Here is an 18699-nt window from a genome sequence, read left to right as displayed (position 1 = left end):
GGGGAGACCAAGTTTTGGTGAGCAAGGCCTGTAGCTTTATTTTCAACAGGGGCTTTTATACCCTAAGTTACACATAGAGGATAATAGGGGATGCAAAGTCAGCAGTCTTTGATTCTTATCAAAAACTAGGGTTTCTTTCCTGCAAATTTATCATATACAAATGGTTTAGGTGATTTACATCATCTTCTGGCCAGAAGGCCTATTAACATTTTATGACTCTTGACAAAGGTTTATCAACTGTAAGACTTATTTTCTCTAAGAGTAATTATTTTAAGGTTTGGCGCCATCTTCCGAAGGTGTTAGATAAAATTGCATTCCTATAGGGCAGAGGCGTAATGGGTTTACAACAAAGGAAAGAATTTATTATCTTAAGGGTCTAAAGTTGCTAACACTAAAGCCACTACTTATTTTTTTCTACATACCAACTATATTAATTAATACACATTCAAGGATACAATTCAGGGGATGTGGAAACTTGGCAGCAAGCATTGGCTCATCAATGAAATCCTTTACTAGTTTATTCCGACAGTTTCTAACTCTCTGAGAGGCTCTAAGCTATTTGAATATCTTAAGCTTCCCATGCCTCTCGAGGCTGGGAGACTGTAAACAATCGTATGCATAGCTGTAGGAGACCGGGTAAACTTGTCAGGCGAGTTAAAGAGCTATCTGAGGGGTTTGGATTTAAACACTCCTAATTGCCCAGGAACTTTATTAATTGGAGCTGTAAGTTAACTCTTTGACAGAGAGAGTGAGATGGTGGTGGGGGACAGTCCCCAGTAAAGTCAGAGGTGAGAGCACAAAGCAATAAAGTAGGCAGACTCTGTTTTTTGGGGGGTAGATGCTCGAGAATATCCAGGGGGACTCCTGAGGTTCGATCCCGACTTTGCATATGCCAAGCCTCCTTCCTCATGACCTTTGTCACGAGTGGAATGCCTCACCGGCTCCTGGCACAAACAGATGAAAAGAATTGATATGTCTAAAAGGTGGCACTGCTGCTGCTGCTGCTGCTCCTCCTAAGTCGCTTCAGTCGTGTCCAACTCTGTACGACCCCATAGAAGGCAGCCCACCAGACTACCCCGTCCCTGGGATTCTCCAGGCAAGAACACTGGAGTGGGTTGCCATTTCCTTCTCCAATGCATGAAAGTGAAAAGTGAAAGTGAAGTCGCTCAGTCGTGTCCAACTCTTAGCGACCCCATGGACTGCAGCCTACCAGGCTCCTCCGTCCATGGGATTTTCCAGGGAAGAAAGAGTACTGGAGTGGGGTGCCATTGCCTTCTCCGAAAAGGTGGCACTAGAGATAAAGAATCCATGTACCTATGCAGGAGATGCAAGAGAGGCAGGCTTGATCCGTGGATCAGGAAGATCCCCTGGAGTAGGAACTGGCAACCTGCTCCAGTATTCTTGCCTGGAAAACTCCATGAACAGGAGTGTGGAGGGATACAGTTCATCAGGCCACCGAGTTGGACATGGCTGAGCACCTGAGCACACAAATAAAATTTAAAAACCATATTTTCTTTTTCAGATACATTTTAACCTACTTTTGGTCTGTTTTTGCCATAAGTATTAACTTCTTTATTCTAAACCTCTTACAGTTTGATTTAGGGAAAATGGTAAAAGAAAACATATGGAATAGAGTGGTAATTTATTTATTTTTTTTTATTTTATTTTTTAACTTTACAATCGGAGAAGACAATGGCACCCCACTCCAGTACTCTTGCCTAGAAAATCCCATGGATGGAAGAGGCTGGTGGGCTGCAGTCCATGGGGTCGCTAAGAGTCGGACACGACTGAGCGACTTCACTTTCACTTTTCACCTTAATGCATTGGAGAAGGAAATGGCAACCCACTCCAGTGTTCTTGCCTGGAGAATCCCAGAGACGGGGTAGTCTGGTGGGCTGCCTTCTCAGGGGTCACACAGAGTCGGACATGACTGAAGCGACTTAGCAGCAGCAGCAGCAACTTTACAATACTGTATTGGTAATTTACTACTAAAAAAAGTTTCCTTTAAAATTTATCTGATCTTCACAATATCTAACACAACTAGACATCATTGCATTCATAGGGCCAGCATCTAATGGTTTTGTAATGTGAGCCTTGTAATTCTTTTACACTGTGTATTGGGATTAGTTGGTGTGTGTGATTATTGAAGTTCAAACAAGAAATGATTTGACACAGTAAAATTCTGAGTTAAGTGTTTTATATATACATATGCCTGCAATTGTTTCCACTGAATTGTGTCTGAAAATGAAGAAAACTCTATAGTAGCTTGCTCTATAATTGTGTGAATATAAAAAGAATGTCTATGAAAAAAATCATATCTTTTTTACCCATATCTATCAACATTATTCGGAGAAGGCGATGGCACCCCACTCCAGTACTCTTGCCTGGAAAATCCCATGGACGGAGGAGCCTGGTAGGGTGCAGTCCATGGGGTCGCTAAGAGTTGGACATGACGAGCGACTTCACTTTCACTTTTCACTTTCATGCATTGGAGGAAAAAATGGCAACCCACTCCAGTGTTCTTGCCTGGAGAATCCCAGGGACTGGGGAGCCTGGTGGGCTGCCGTCTCTGGGGTCGCACAGAGTCGGACACAACTGAAGCGACTTAGCAGCAGAATCTACATTATTAACATGATTTTGGCAGCATGTCATATTTTTTATTATAAACTCTTCCCACAAACTCCTTTAGCTACTATTGGAAACAGCTTTTATTTGTCTTTTTATGATATTTTTATCTATAGACATGCTTTTTAAATAATAATGTGTGTTTTAGAGATTGGAAATAATAACTTTGACATCCTCAATACAGAAAAGCCTTAATCTAGTGACCATCACCAAACCTTAATCATTTTATGTGTTTGATGGTGAACATATTGAGACAGGAAATTTTTTTTAGAGATACCATTAATCTTTTATTTTGTAAAAGAAATACACTATAATTTGTCCTATAATTACTTGTACAAAATGTTGTACTTTTAAGAGAAAAACTTTGGAAAATACAGTTTTTCCAACTTAATACTGATTTCCAATTTTCTAGCTGTCAAAGCCTGAACAGCCATGTCTTGGCTATTATAAGTAGCACTGTGATGAATACTGAAGTTCATCATGTATCTTTTTGAATTAGATTTTTCTCCAGATATATGTCCAGAAGTGGGACTTGAGGATCATTATCATAGGTCTAGTTTTAAATTTTATTTTGTTGAAGTATAGTTGAGTTACATGTTAATTTTCACTGTACTGCAAACTGATTCAGTTATATAACTGAATGTATAAAATATATATAATTTAATGTATATATTAATATATATGTACATTCTTTTTCTTATTTCCCATTATAGTTTATCACAAGATATTGAATACAGTTCTCTGTGTAATACAGTAGGATCTTGTTTATTGTATGTTGTATATTAGTTTGCATCTTCTAATCTCAAATTTCTGATTCATCCCACCCTCACTTCCTCTCACTCTTGGCAACCCCAAATCTGTTCTCTATGTCTGTTGGAAATAAGTTCATTAGTAACATATTTTAGACTCCACATATAAGTGACACCATATGGTATTTGTCTTTCTATTTCTGACATTTCATTTAAGTATGATCATCTCTAGGTCCATCATGTTGCTGCAAATGACAATATTTCCTTCTTTTTTATGACTGAGTACTATTCTGTTATATATATGTGTGTGTGTGTGTGTATATATATTACATCTTCTTTATCCATTCATCTGTTGATTGTCACCTGGGTTATTTCCATGTCTTGACTATTGCAAACAGTGCTACTATGAACATTAGGGTGCATGTATCTTCCCTAATTAGAATTTTCATTTTCCCCAGCTAATCTATATGCTCAGGAGTGAGATTACCAGATTATATGGCAATGCTAGTTTTCTGAGGAACATTCATACTGTTTTTCATATGAGCTGTACCAATTTACATCCCCACTAACAGTGTAGAAGGGTTCCATTGTCTCCACATCCTCTCCAGCATTTGTTATTTATGGACATTTCAATGAAGGCCACTCAGACCTGTGTGAGATGGTACCTCATTATAGTTTTAATTTGCATTTCTCTGGTGATTAGTGATATTGAGTATCTTTTCATGTCTGTTGGCCCTCTGTATAACTACCTTGCAGAAATGTCTATTAAGGATTTCTGCATATTTTTCAATTGGGTTACTTTTTGTTGTTGTTTAGTTGTATGAGCTATTTGTATATTTTGGTAATTAAAAAGTATTTATAAGTCACATCATTTGCAGATATTTCCTCCCAGTGAATAGGTTGTCTTTTCATTTTGTTTGAGTTCTCCTTTGCTGTACAAAAGCCTATAAGGTCTTTGGCCACCTGATGCCAAAGTTGGACATGACTGAGTATCTTCACTTTCTGTTTTTTTTTTTTTAATTGTCATTTTATTTTTTTAATTTACATGTATTTTTTTTTCATTTTATTTTTTAACTTTACAATATTGTATTGGTTTTGCCATATATCAACATGAATCTGACTGAGGTATACATGTGTTCCCCATCCTGAACCCTCCTCCCTCCTCCCTCTTTCTTAAAAAGGATTGATTTTTACACTCTCTGATATTTCATTGTTGGCATAAAGAAATGCAACTGATTTCTGTATGTTAGTCTTGTATCCTGCTACCTTGCTGAATTCATTTTTTAGTGCCAATAGTTTTTCAGTTCTAATAGTTTCTGCGATGCTGTGCAGTGCTTAGTTGCTCAGTCATGTCTGACTCTTCGCAACTCCATGGACTGTAGCCCGTCTGTTCATGGGGATTCTCTAGGCAAGAATACTGGAGTGGATCACCATTCCCTTCTACAGGGGCTTTTCCCAACCCAGGGATCAAACCCAGGTCTCCCTCATTGCAGGTGGATTCTTTACCATGTGGGCCACCAGGGAAGCCCAAGAGTAATGAGGTGGAAAGCTTACCACTTCTCAGGGGACTTTCCCAACCCAGGAATAGAAGTGGGGTCTCCTGCACTGCAGGCGGATTCTTTACCTGCTGAGCTACCAGGGAAGTTCTTCAGTTCTAATAGTTTAGGGTTTTCTGTATACAGTATCGTGTCATCTGCATCTAATGACAATTTTACTCCTTCCCTTCAAATTTGGATAATTGTTACTTCTTTTTCTTGTCTGAGTGTTCTGGCTGGGCTTCCAATACTACAATGAATAGAAGTGGTGAGAGTGGGCATCCTTGTTTTCTTTCAAATTTTAGCGGGAAGGCTTTCAACTTTTCACTATTCAGTATTATAGTGTATTGGCTGTAGGTTTGTCATAAATAGCATTTAGTATGTTGAGATATGTACCCTCTATACTCACTTTGGTAAGAGTTTATATCACAAATGGGCATTGAATTTTATCAAATGTTTCCTCTGCATTTACTGAAATGAGCATGTGGTTTTTATTATTTCTTTTGTTAACATGGTGTATCACATTGATTGATTTGTATATGTTGAGCCATCCTTGATACCTAGGGATGAACTCAACTTGATTGTGGTGTATGATCTTTTTTATGTGTTGTTGGATTCATTTTGCTAATATTTTGTTGAGAAATTTTGCATCTATATTCATCAAAGATATTTCTTTTTTTTTTTAAAGATATTTCTTTTTGGTAGTGTTTTTGTTTGGTTTTGGTATCAGGGTGATGGTGACTTTATGGTATGACTCTGGGAGTCTTCTTTCCTCTTCAATCTTTTGGAAGAGTTTGAGAAGGAGGTGATATACTTTTCATAGAAATTAAATTTTGGTTCTAGTATGCATATTTCTTTAATTGAACAAGAAAAGAAAGTCATCAATACTCTAGTAGATTATCAAGAGAGAAATGTTTTTCCATGTATTTAAAGTCTAATATCCCTCTAATTTTTTCACATAAAAATCAACAATTACAATTATTGTATAGATTATTTTTAGCAGAACTGCAAATTAAAGATTGAATTCTCTGTCCAGATACTCGGGAAATGCAAACTGTTTTTCTTCCTGGTGCAACCATCTTTAAAACAAAAATGAGCATAGTGTTCTTCTAGCTGAAATATCATTTCGCTTAACTTTACCTTAAACACTAATTATCACTGTTACTTTTCCATTGGGATCATGATTTTCTTTCTTTCTTTTATACTATGAAGACCTGGAAAAGTACAGGACAACGATGGGAAACCATACACGAGTGCCAATGTTTATTCTAGCAGGTTTGACTGATGACCCAAGATTGAAAATTGCATTGTTCATCTTTTTACTTCTCATTTACTTACCAAGTATCACTGGCAATTTGATCATCATCACACTTACCCTGGTGGATCCTCATCTCAAGACCCCAGTGTATTTATTCCTCCAGATTTTTTCTTTCTTAGAAGTCCCCTATACTACTACATGCATCCCTACATTGCTGGCTACCATGGCAACTGGGGACAAAACCATTTATTATAATGGCTGTGCAGCTCAAGTGTTCTTTGCTTTCCTTATTGGAGCATCTGAGTTTTACTTGCTGGCAGCTATGTCCTATGACCACTATGTGCCATCTGTAAGCACCTGCATTACACAACCATCATGAACAATAAAATCTGCATTCAATTTGTCTTCTGTAGCTGGCTTGCCGGATTCTTTGTCATCTTTCCACCGCTCTTCTTAGGCCTAAATCTTGATTTCTGTACTTCCAACACTGTTGACCATTTCTAATGTGACACAACTCCCCTCCTGCAGATCTTCTGCTCAGACACAGAGATCTTTGAGATGATGGGATACATTTCAGCTTTGGTGACACTTGTGGTCGCATTGATGATATCATATACCTATATCACAAAAACAATTCTAAAAATCCATCCCACTAATCAGAGGAAAAAAGCTTTTTCAACATGTTCTTCTCACATGGTTGTGATAACTCTATACTATGGCAGCTGCATCTTCATGTATGCTAAACCATCAGTCAAACAAAGAGTATCTTTTTCCAAGGGAATTGCAGTGCTCAATACCTCTGTTGCACCACTTTTGAACCTTTTTATCTACACTTTACAGAACTAACAAGTGAAAAACGCCTTTGTGAATATGATACACAGGATTCTTTCTTTCTCAAAGAAGTGAATATTTCTCAAAGAAGTGAAGTTATGTATACTGCATTATACATAAAGAAAAGCAGCAAGTGTCTCAATAATAACAGTGTGTTCAATAGTAGCTTCCCTATCCCTGAAGTGAAAGTGAAAGTCCTTCAATCCTGTCTGACTCTGACTCCATGGAATTCTCTAGACCAGAATATTGGAGTGAGTAGCCTTTCCCTTCTCCAGGGCATCTTCCCAACCCAGGGATTGAACTCAGGTCTCCTGCATTGCAGGCAGATTCTTCACCAGCTGAGCCACAAGGGAAGCCCTCCCTATCCATAGTTACCCTCAATTTTCCCCTTTAATTTCTATCATAGTCATCTTAAATTCCTCCATGCCTCATTAACAAAACTCTTGGTTCTGTGAAGTTAGTTTTCTTTATATTTTTCAATAGACATTCCCCCTCACCTCACTTCCTTTTCCTCTTAATATATAAAACAAATTGCACTAATTTTTCAATCTTTTATCTTTGATTTTTAATTAATCAAGTCTACAAAATGTTTAACTTAATTACATTTAATGTAGCATACAAGTTCAGTTCAGTTCAGTTCAGTCGCTCAGTCGTGTCCCACTCTTTGCGACCCCATGAATCGCAGCACACCAAGCCTCCTTGTCCTTCACCAACTCCCGGAGTTCACTCAGACTCATGTCCATCGAGTCAGTGATGCCATCCAGCCATTTCATCCTCTGTCGTCCCCTTCTCCTCCTGCCTTCAATCCCTCCCAGCATCAGGGTCTTTTCCAATGAGTCAACTCTTCGCATGAGGTGGCCAAAGTACTGGAGTTTCAGCTTTAGCATCTTTCCTTCCAAAGAAATCCCAGGGCTGATCTCCTTCAGAATGGACTGATTGGATCTCCTTGCAGTCCAAGGGACTCTCAAGAGTCTTCTCCAACACCACAGTTCAAAAGCATCAATTCTTTGGTGCTCAGCCTTCTTCACAGTCCAACTCTCACATCCATACATAACCACAGGAAAAACCATAGCCTTGACTAGAAGAACCTTTGTTGGCAAAGTAGTGTCTCTGCTTCTGAATATGCAATCTAGGATGGTCAAAACTTTCCTTCCAAAGAGTAAGCATCTTTTAATTTCGTGACTGCACTCATGATCTGCAGTGAATTTGGAGCCCCCAAAAAATAAAGTCTGACACTGTTTCCACTGTTTCCCCATCTATTTCCCATGAAGTGATGGAACCAGATGCCATGATCTTCATTTTATGAATGTTGAGCTTTAAGCCAACTTTTTCACTCTCCACTTTCACTTTCATTAAGAGGTTTTTTCATTCCTTTTCACTTTCTGCCATAAGGGTAGTGTCATCTGCATATCTGAGGTTATTGATATTTCTCCCAGCAGTCTTGATTCCAGCTTGTGCTTCTTCCAGTCCAGCATTTCTCATGATGTACTCTGCATATAAGTTAAATAAGCAGGGTGACAAGATACAGCCTTGACTTACTCCTTTTCCTATTTGGAACCAGTCTGTTGTTTCATGTCCAGTTCTAACTGTTGCTTCCTGACCTACATACAGATTTCTCAAGAGGCAGGTCAGGTGGTCTGGTATTCCTATCTCTTTCAGAATTTTCCACAGATTATTGTGATCCACACAGTCAATAAAGCAGAAATAGATGTTTTTCTGAAAATCTCTTGCTTTTTCCAAGATCCAGCGGATGTTGGAAATTTGATCTCTGGTTCCTCTGCCTTTTCTAAAACCAGCTTGAACATCAGGAAGTTCACGGTTCACATATTGCTGAAGCCTGGCTTGGAGAATTTTGAGCATTACTTTACTAGCATGTGAGATGAGTGCAATTGTGCGGTAGTTTGAGCATTCTTTGGCATTGCCTTTCTTTGGGATTGGAATGAAAACTGACCTTTTCCAGTCCTGTGTCCACTGCTGAGTTTTCCAAATCTGCTGGCATATTGAGTGCAGTACTTTCACAGCATCATCTTTCAGGATTTGAAATAGCTCAACTGGAATTCTATCACTTCCACTAGCTTTGTTTGTAGTGATGCTTTCTAAGGCCCACTTGACTTCACATTCCAGGATGTCTGGCTCTAGGTGAGTGATCACACCATCGTGATTATCTGGGTCGTGAAGATCTTTTTTGTACAGTTCTTCTGTGTATTCTTGCCACCTCTTCCTGATATCTTCTCTTCTGTTAGGTCCATACCATTTTTGTCCTTTATCGAGCCCATCTTTGCATGAAATATTCCCTTGCTATCTCTAATTTTCTTGAAGGTATCTTTAGTCTTTCCCATTCTGTTATTTCCCTCTATTTCTTTGCATTGATCGCTGAGGAAGGCTTTCTTATCTCTTCTTGCTATTCTTTGGAACTCTGCATTCAGATACTTATATCTTTCCTTTTCTCCTTTGCTTTTCACTTCTCTTCTTTTCATGGTTATTTGTAAGCCCTCCCCAGACAGCCATTTTGCTTTTCTCCATTTCTTTTCCATGGGGATGGTCTTGATTCCTGTCTCCTGTACAGTGTCACGAACCTCATTCCATAGTTCATCAGGCACTCTATCAGATCTAGGCCCTTAAATCTATTTCTCACTTCCACTGTATAATCATAAGGGATTTGATTTAGGTCATAACTAAATGGTCTAGTGACTTTCCCTACTTTCTTCAATTTAAGTCTGAATTTGGTAATAAGGAGTTCATGATCTGAGCCACAGTCAGCTCCCAGTCTTGTTTTTGTTGACTATATAGAGCTTCTCCATATGTGGCTGCAAAGAATATAATCAATCTGATTTCGGTGTTGACCATCTGGTGATGTCCATGTGTAGAGTCTTCTCTTGTGTTGTTGAAAGAGGGTGATTGTTATGACCAGTGCATTTTCTTGGCAAAACTCGATTAGTCTTTGCCCTGCTTCATTCCATATTCCAAGGCCAAATTTGCATATTACTCCAGGTGTTTCTTGACTTCTTACTTTTGCATTCCAGTCCCCTATAATGAAAAGGACATCTTTTTTGGGTGTTAGTTCTAAAAGGAATCAGCAAACTCAAATGGACTGGAATGGGTGAATTTAACTCAGATGACCATTATACCTACTACTGTGGACAGGAATCCCTCATAAGAAATGGAGTAGCCATCATGGTCAACAAAAGAGTCCGTAATGCAGTACTTGGATGCAATCTCAAAAACAACAGTATGAATTCTGTTCTTTTCCAAGGCAAACCATTCAATATCACAGTAATCCAAGTCTATGCCCCAATCAGTAATGCTGAAGAAACTGAAGTTGAACGGTTCTATGAAGACCTACAAGACCTTTTAGAACTAAAACCCAAAAAAGATGTCCTTTTCATTATAGGGGACTGGAATGCAAAAGTAGCATACAATCCAAAGGTTAATATTCTATTTGTGATCAGTGACAATATACTTAAAGCTAATATTCATTTATATTATTTTTCATACTATCAATTTGGGGGGCATATTCTACTCAAAGTAATTAAAAGAAAATTTTAGAGATTAGTATCAATGTTGATGCATATCTTTGAAATATCTGTCTATTTAAAATATATGACTGTTTTACTAAAGTACTTTCAATAGTAACTCAATATTTAGGATAAAGTACACTTGAAAAAAACTATCTAAAGAGCAGAATAAAATATAGGCAGGAAGAAATATGTAATATATAATTGATTGGACAATTTTACATGTTCCTGTACAATTTGTAGAATTTACTGTGTGTATCTCAAAATTGGTTCATAAATATGATTTTAGAAAAAAAATGGTTATTTAAACAAATTATTACTTTTTTTTCCTGATAATTTAGGTATTTTCCCCCATTATCAGAAAGTGATCCTGAAGCATTATCTAGATTTCAGAAATCTTTAAAGCACATAACTTTATATATATATATATATATATATATATATATATATATTATACACAACTTAGCAGCAGCTAAGTTTTTCTAGCGGCATACGCATATGTTGCTGCTGCTGCTAAGTTGCTTCAGTCATGTTCAACTCTTTGTGACCCTATGGACTGTAGCCCACCAGGCTTCTCTGTCCACGGGATTCTTCAGGCAAGAATACTGGAGTGGGTTGCCATGCTCTCCTCCAGGGGATCTTCCTGACCCAGGGATCAAACCTGCATCTCTTTTGTCTCCTGTACTGGCAGGCAGGTTCTTTACCACTAGAGCCATATATATGTGTGTGTATATATATATATATATATATATATATATATATATATATAGCTTCCCTGGTGGTTCAGCTGCAATGCAGGCGACCTGGGATCAATCCCTGGGTTGAGAAAATCCCCTGGAGGAGGACATGGCAGCCCACTCCAGTATTCTTGCCTGGAGAATTCCCATGGACAGAGGAGCCAGGCGGGCTACAGTCCATGGGGTTGCAAAGAGTCGGACACGACTGAGAGATGAGGCACAGCACATGCACACACACACACACACACACACACACACACATATATATATATATATATATACACATACATATACATGTATATGCATGTGTGCATGTGTGCTCAGTCATGTCCAACTCTTTTTGACCCCACAGACTCTATGTAGCCCACTAGGCTCCACTGTCCATGTGATTTTCCATGGAAGAATATTGGAGTGGGTTGCCATTTCCTTCTCCAGGGGATTTTTCTGACCCAGGGATCAAACTCACATCTCTTGTATTTTCTGAGTTGGCAGGCAAATTGTTTACTGCTGCATAACCAAGGAAGTCCATATATGTATGTATGTATATCCCTGGTGGCTAAGATGGTAAAGAATCTGCCTGCAGTGCAGGAGACCCGAATTTGATCCCTGGGTCAGGAAGATTCCCTGGGAGGAGGGAATGTCTACCCACTCCAGTATTCTTGCCTGGAGAATTCCATAGACAGAAGATCCTGGCAAGCTACAGTCCATGGGTGGCAAATGTCAGACACCTCTAAGCAACTAACTCTTTCATATCTATCTATCTAGCTAGATATATGCTGAGACAATATATTACAAGTAAAGCCTAAGGCTCTCAAATTCTGATCACTTTTAATTTTATTAATGAGCTCTTTCTATCCCCTCTCCTCTAGCAACTTGTATCTATGATTCTTTATGTTTAGTTACATTTGCTCATTATTTTAAGGATTTCAAATATACGTAAAATCATATGCATTTTTCTCTGTTTGATTTATTTAACATAGCATAATACCCTCTAGGTTCATCCATGTTGTCACAAATGGAAAGGTTTTGTTCTATTATATGACTGAGTAATATTCCATTCCCACATGGTACAGTGGTAAAGAACCTGCTTGCCAAGTCAGGAGACATGAGAGATGTGGGTTCTATCCCTAGGTCAGCAAGATCCCCTGAAGTAGGAAATGGCAACCTACTCCAGTATTCTTGACTGGAAAATTCCATGGACAGAGGAGTCTGGCAGGCTACAGTCCAGGAGGTCGTAAAGAGTCAGAGATGACTGAACAGCTAAGCACAGACAGACAGATAATATTCCAGAATCTGCCTGCAATGCAGAAACTCAGTTTCGATCACTGGGTCAGGAAGATCCCCTGCAGAAGGAATGGTAACACACTCTAGTATTCTTGCCTGGAGAATTCCATGGACAGTGGAGACTGGTGGGCTACAGTCCATGGGGTCACAAAGAGTTGTACATGACTGAGTGAGAAGGAAATGGCAACCCACTCCAGTACTCTTGCCTGGAGGATCTCAGGGACGGGGGAGCCTGGTGGGCTGCCGACTATGGGGTTGCATAGAGTCGGACACGACTGAAGTGACTTAGCAGCAGCAGCAGAGTGACTAACATATGCTGCTATTTTACAGGCAAAGATTTTAAATATTTGTCAACTGATAAAATATTACTGGTTGAGGGATGCTAAAATCCTCTTTTGTTGACTTCTTCATAGAATGTTTCACTTTTGTGGTTGTTTTTCTTCAATCTCCAAGTCATATCCGATCAAGTCGTATCTTTGCAACCCCACAGACTGCAGCACGTCAGGATTCCCTGTCCTTCACTGTTTCCTGGAGTTTGCTCAAACTCATGTCCATTGAGTTATCCAATCATCTCATCCTCTGTTGCCCCCTTCTCCTCCTGCCCTCAAAATATCCCAGCATCAGGGTCTTTTCCAATGAATTGGCTCTTCCCATAAGGTGGCCAAAGTATTGGGACTTCAGCTACAGCATCAGTCCTTCCAATGAATATTCAGGGTTGATTTCCTTTAGGGCTGACTGCTTTGATCTCCCTTCTGTCCAAGGAATTCTCAAGAGTGTTCTTCAGCACCATAGTTTGAAAGCATCGATTCTTTGGCACTCTGCCTTCTTTCTGGTCCATCTTTCATATTCATAACTGGCTACTGAAAAGACCATGCTGCTACTGCTAAGTCGCTTCAGTAGTGTCTGACTCTGTGTGACCCCATAGACAGCAGCCCACCAGGCTTCCCTGTCCCTGGGATTCTCCAGGCAAGAACATTGGAGTGGGTTGCCATTTCCTTCTCCAATGCATGAAAGTGAAAAGTGAAAGTGAAGTCGCTCAGTAGTGTCCGACTCTAGCGACCCCATGGACTGCAGCCTATCAGGCTCCTCCATCCATGGGATTTTCCAGGCAAAAGTACTGGAGTGGGGTGCCATTGTCTTCTCCGAATAGCCTTGACTATATATGGACCTTTGTTGGCAAAGTGATGTCTTTGCTTTTTAACACTCTGTCTAGGTTTTTCATAGCTATCCTTCCAAGAAGCAATTGTCTTCTAATTTCATGGCTATAGTCACCATCCACAGTGACTTTAGAGCCCAAGAAGAGGAAGTCTGTCACTTCTTTCACCTTTTCCCCTTCTATTTGTTGTGAAGTGACGGGACTGGATGCCATGATCTTAGTTTTTTAATACTGAGTTTTAAGCCAGATTTTTTATTCTCCTCTTTCACTCTCATCAAGAGGCTCTCTAGTTACTCTCCACTTTCTTCCATTAGAGAGGCATCATCTTCTCATCGGAGGTTGTGGATATTTCTCCCAGTAACCTTGATTACAGCCTGGAACTTATCCAGACTGACATTTCTCATGATGTTCTCGCCATATAAGTTAAATAAAGAGGGTAACAATATAAAGCCTTGTTACACTCCATTCTCAATTTTTAACCAGTCAGCTGTTCCATATAAGGTTCTAATTGTTGCCTCTTGACCTGCATACAGGTTTCTCAGGAGACAGGAAAGATGATCTCTTATTACTGTATCTTTAAGAGTTTTCCACAGTTTGTTATGATTCATGCAGTCAAAGGCTTTAGCACAGTCATTGAAACAGAAGTAAATGTTTTTCTGGAATTCTGTTGCTTTTGCTATGACCCACTAAATGTTGGCAATTTGATCTCTGGTTCCTTTGCCTTTTCTAAACTGAGCTTGTACATCTGGAAATTATTGATTCAAGTACTGCTGAAGTTTAGCTTGAAGGATTTTGAGCATAACCTTACTAGCATGGGAAGTGAGTGCATTGTCCAGTAGTTTGAACATTCTTTAGTACTGCCCTTCTTGGGAACTGGGATGAAGATTTACCTTTCCCAGTCCTTTGACTACTTCTGGGTTTTCCGAATTTGCTGATGTATTGAGTGCAGCACTTTAACAGCATCATCTTTTAGGATTTTAAATAACTCTGCTGGAATTCCAACACCTTCAGTAGCTTTATTAGCAGTACTACTTCTTAAGGCCCACTTGACTTTGCACTCTAGGATGTCTGGCTTTAGGTTAGAGACCACACCATCATGATTATCTGAGTCATTAAGAGCTTTTTTGTACAGTTCTTCTGGGTATTCTTGCCACTTCTTCTTAATCTCTTCTGCTTCTGTTAGGTCCATAGTGTTTCTGTCCTTTATTATGCCTATCTTTGCATAAAATGTTCCCTTAGTATTTCCAGTTTTCTCCCCCCTCCACTTTATTTTTTAATATAAATGTATTTATTTTAATTGAAGGCTAATTACTTTACATATTGTATTTTCTTGAATAAATCTCTAGTCTTTCCCATTCTATTGTTTTCCTCTATTTATTTTCATTGTTCACTTAAGAAGGCTTTCTTATATCTCCTTGCTATTCTTTGGAACTCTGCATTCAATTGGGTATATCTTTTCCTTTATCCTTTGTCTTTTGCTTCTTTTTTTTTTTTTCCTCAGCTATTTGTAAGACCTCCTCAGACAACCATTTTGCCTTCTTGCATTTCTTTTTCTTTGGGATGGTTTTTTATTTTTTTAATTTTATTTTATTTTTAAACTTTACATAATTGTATTAGTTTTGCCAAATATAAAAATGAATCCGCCACAGGTATACATGTGTTCTCCATCCTGAACCCTCATCCCTCTGGGTCGTCCCAGTGCACCAGCCCCAAGCATCCAGTATCATGCATCGAACCTGTACTGGCAACTCGTTTCATACATGATATTTTACATGTTTCAATGCCATTCTCCCAAATCTTCCCACCCTTTCCCTCTCTCTCAGAGTCCATAAGACTGTTCTATACAAAGTCTTATGGGATGGTTTTGATCACTGCCTCCTGTACAATGTTATGCACCTCCATCCATTGTTCTTCTGCACTCTATTAGATCTAATCCCTTGAATTGATTTATCACTTCCACTGTATAAAAGTAAGGGACTTGATTTAGGTCATACCTGACTGGTCTAGTGGTTTTCCCCACTTTATTTTAAGCCTGAATTTTGATACAAGGAGTTGGTGGTCTGAGCCACAGTCAGCTCCAGGTCTTGTTTTTGCTGACTGTATGAGCTTCTCCAGTATTCTGGCCTGGAGAATTCCATGGACTGTATAGTTCAGGGGGTCCCAAAGAGTCAGACATGACTGAGCAACTTGCACTTGTATAGAGCTTCTCCATCTTTGACTGAACAGAAATATAATCAATCTGATTTCATTATGGACTATTTGGTGATGCCCATGTAAAGTCATCTCTTGAATTATTGAAAAAGGGTGTTTTCTATGACCAGTGTATTTTAGTTTACTGATTCCTAAGATGTCAATGTTCAGTCTTACCATCTCCTGCTTGACCACATCTAATTTACCTTGATACATGGACCTAACATTTCAGGTTCCTTGCAATATTGTTCTTTACAGCATTGAACATTACTTTCACCACCAGCCACATCCACAACTGAGTGTCATTTCTGCTTTGGCCCAGCCACTTCATTCTTTCTGGAGCTACAAGTAATTGCCCACACTCTTTCCCAGTAGTATATTGGACACCTTCTGACTAGGGGGCTCATTTTCTGGTGTCACATATTTTTGCATTTTCATACCATTTGTGGGGTTCTCATGGCAAAGATACCAGAGTAGCTTGCCATTCCCTCCTCCAGTGGACCATGTTTTGTCAGAACTCTCCATTATGACCCATCTGTCTTGGGTGGTTCTGCATGGCATGGCTCATAGCTTCATTGAGTTATGCAAGCCCCTTTGTCATGACAAGCTATGATCCATGAAGAAGCAAAAATGATATACTAAACATTAAACCTCTAATAAGTATTCTTATATTTTTCCTGAATTTTATATGCATATAATTTTAAATATCGTTTATATTGCTTGTTTTTAGACTAAAAATCTTTGATTCAGAGAGATTTCAGGTTGATATATTGCTATGCTAATTCATGTTTTGTGCAATTTTTGTTAGTTACCACTTTTTTCCAGAAAAAAAATCCAAGCTGAGTTTCTGAATTGTCTATTTAAATTTTGCATCTATGTCTGTATTTGCATGGTTGAAAAGAAATTATCTCTGTCAATCTAAGTTTAGCTACACATCATTATATATATTTCTGAAAACAAGCAACCACCACAGGGTAAGCAAACATACTGAATGACTATGATTAATGTACTGATGATGATGTTTAAAGCAACGAATGAGTCAACTAATGAGTCAATTACCTGTTGATCTAAATAACTAATGAAAAAACAAGCTAACTAACTTGTTAACATCAATTGTGTGTTTGATATTTAGGCTTTTTTTAGGTGTGTTTTGATGTAATCATGACAAAGTGTATAAAAACACAAATTCTACATTTTCAATCATTTTTCTCTATCATCATTTCCCAAGGCACTCTTTTAGTACCTCTCCTACTGGGTAGTTTCATCATTATTAAATGGATAAACAAGGAATTCAAGAATACAAAATTGGCACTAAGTAACTATGTACTTTAATAAAAGTTTGTTAATATTTCTCAGACTCAATTTTTTCACCTGTATATTACAGGGATTATAATAGAAGTATCTGGAGTTTCATTAAATTTCAAAATTACTCATGCTATGAATCGGGTCCATGGATTCTGAAAAGTTAACATGGTCAAGAAATGATCAGAAAATGTCAGTTTTTACTTGTGGAGACTTTGCCTAAGGATATCAGATTATCAAGATTTATAGTTTGGTATGCAGTTTAGATGCAAAAGGCAATGGCAACCCACTCTAGTACTCTTGCCTGGAAAATCTCATGGACGGAGGAGCCTGGTAGGCTGCAGTCCATGGGGTCGCTAAGAGTCAGACAGGACTGAGCGACTTCATTTTCATTTTTCACTTTCATGCATTGGAGAAGGAAATGTCAACCCATTCCAGTGTTCTTGCCTGGAGAATCCCAGGGACGGGGGAGCCTGGTAGGCTGCTGTCTATGGGGTCACACAGAGTCGGACACGACTGAAGCAACTTAGCAGCAGCATGCAATTTTGAAAGAGTATGAGATAAGACTATAAAATCATTAATATCATAGACAACGTTAACATAGTTTATATTCTTGTAAATGAGAACCAAAACAATTACTATCAGGACACTAAATTATATGAAATTTGCTATAAAGACATTTCTGATTAGCTTAAATTTGAAATATCCTTCTACCTCTTTCATGGGTTTATTCAAAGAGTTTGTGTACAAATCCTCATTAAGCATTTCCCCATCAATGGAAACCCACTCCAGTATTCTTGCCTGGAGAATCCCAGGGATGGAGGAGCCTGGTGGGCTGCCATCTATGGGGTCACACAGAGTCGGACACGACTGAAGTGACTTAGCAGCAGCAGCAGCATCAATGCTAAAACAAACATGCTTATTTTCTCTTCTTCAGAAATGTTTTACCTCAATTACTGAGTAATGCTTAAGTTCTCACTAAAAAATTATTGTAGAAAGACGAAGTTTAAATCTGAATAATTTGAAAATAACCAACTTTATATCAGTTCACTAATATGTGTAATAGTGTAATAATGATTACACTATCATCAACAAGCTAATGTAAATTTCTTTGATGTAAGTATAATTCAGGTACAAGTATAGAGATTGATGACTACATGGTAATGGGCAAGACAAGAAAAAATTCATTGTAAAAAGAAAACTATTAGAAATCATATTCCCAATTTGAATTTTGTCAAATCTTTTTTTCTTTTAAGTGAAATACAGATGAATAAACAAGAATGCAAGCATTAGAGGACACATACACATACACACACACACACACACACACACACACACACATGTATTAAGTTTTAAGAACATAAAGAGATGATAAAATAGGCTAATTAAACAAGTAGTTATACTGTTCCAGTGATTGAATAGGAATATTAACAACATAGAAAATATTTTTAAATTAAGATAATGTACATCTATGGTCTTCCAAACATTTATTATATAATAATGAAACTCAGATAGTT

The 18699-nt window shown here is 38.4% G+C and overlaps 1 pseudogene; it reads left to right on the top strand.

Annotated features, from left to right (window-relative positions):
* Nucleotides 1–6144: 6144 nt before the first annotated feature.
* LOC102406870 lies at nucleotides 6145–7073 on the top strand (annotated as a pseudogene).
* The last annotated feature ends 11626 nt before the right edge of the window (nucleotides 7074–18699 follow it).

Source organism: Bubalus bubalis, chromosome 4 (assembly GCF_019923935.1).
Source record: "Bubalus bubalis isolate 160015118507 breed Murrah chromosome 4, NDDB_SH_1, whole genome shotgun sequence".
NCBI classification, from domain to species: Eukaryota; Metazoa; Chordata; class Mammalia; order Artiodactyla; family Bovidae; genus Bubalus; species Bubalus bubalis.
The sequence above is the reverse complement of the archived record's forward strand: the minus strand, read 5'-3'. Positions and strand labels throughout refer to the sequence as shown.